Raw genomic sequence first — 642 nt, 5'->3', positions numbered from 1 at the left:
AGCGCGCGCGCATCTAGTAAATCACATATCTTCAACATATTTTCATTTGCGCATTATCTTCTCCGCAAACCACTTTTCTTTCTCCGTCCTCGAGGCACCCAGGCACATGCCTCCCCCCTCCCCTCCCAATTCCTCCCCCTCCCACTTAACTGTTTAAAACACCGCTGGACCCCTTCCCCCCACCTGGTCCTAATCCCCCTCCTCTCCACCCACATTTACACTCCCCTCCCGGCTTACACTTCCTTACACCCCCACATACACCCTGCCTACACGTCCTTACCCCCCTACCCAACCCTTAACCCCCCTCCCCCCTAGCCAACTTCCTTCCGGCCACACCGGTTCAAAAAACGCCTTTGAGAAGCATTCCAATTCATTTTTATCTCCTGTTTATGCATATTTTGAAAATATTATCAAGCGAACTTCCTTGATGGCAAATCTCGTAATAAAGGCAATTGCAATAGCATAATCAAAGCTAAATCATTCAACTCCTATTCTTACATACACGGACAAAAAATTATTTCTGATTAGATATACACCACTCACCCTTCCCGCGTTATACGTAGAGGCTTCCTGCTGAACAAGTTAACAAAACAACGACAGGAAGGATAAGAAAGGCGTTCTGCTACTTCTTCAGGGCATCAT

General features: G+C 47.0%; 1 protein-coding gene across 1 annotated transcript in view; it reads left to right on the top strand.

Moving 5' to 3' along the window:
- LOC119592559 overlaps positions 1-642 on the top strand; it is a 15,973-nt gene that overhangs the window by 12,486 nt on the left and 2,845 nt on the right. The window lies entirely within an intron of this gene.

Source organism: Penaeus monodon, chromosome 30 (genome assembly GCF_015228065.2).
Source record: "Penaeus monodon isolate SGIC_2016 chromosome 30, NSTDA_Pmon_1, whole genome shotgun sequence".
Taxonomy (NCBI): Eukaryota; Metazoa; Arthropoda; class Malacostraca; order Decapoda; family Penaeidae; genus Penaeus; species Penaeus monodon.
The sequence above is the reverse complement of the archived record's forward strand: the minus strand, read 5'-3'. Positions and strand labels throughout refer to the sequence as shown.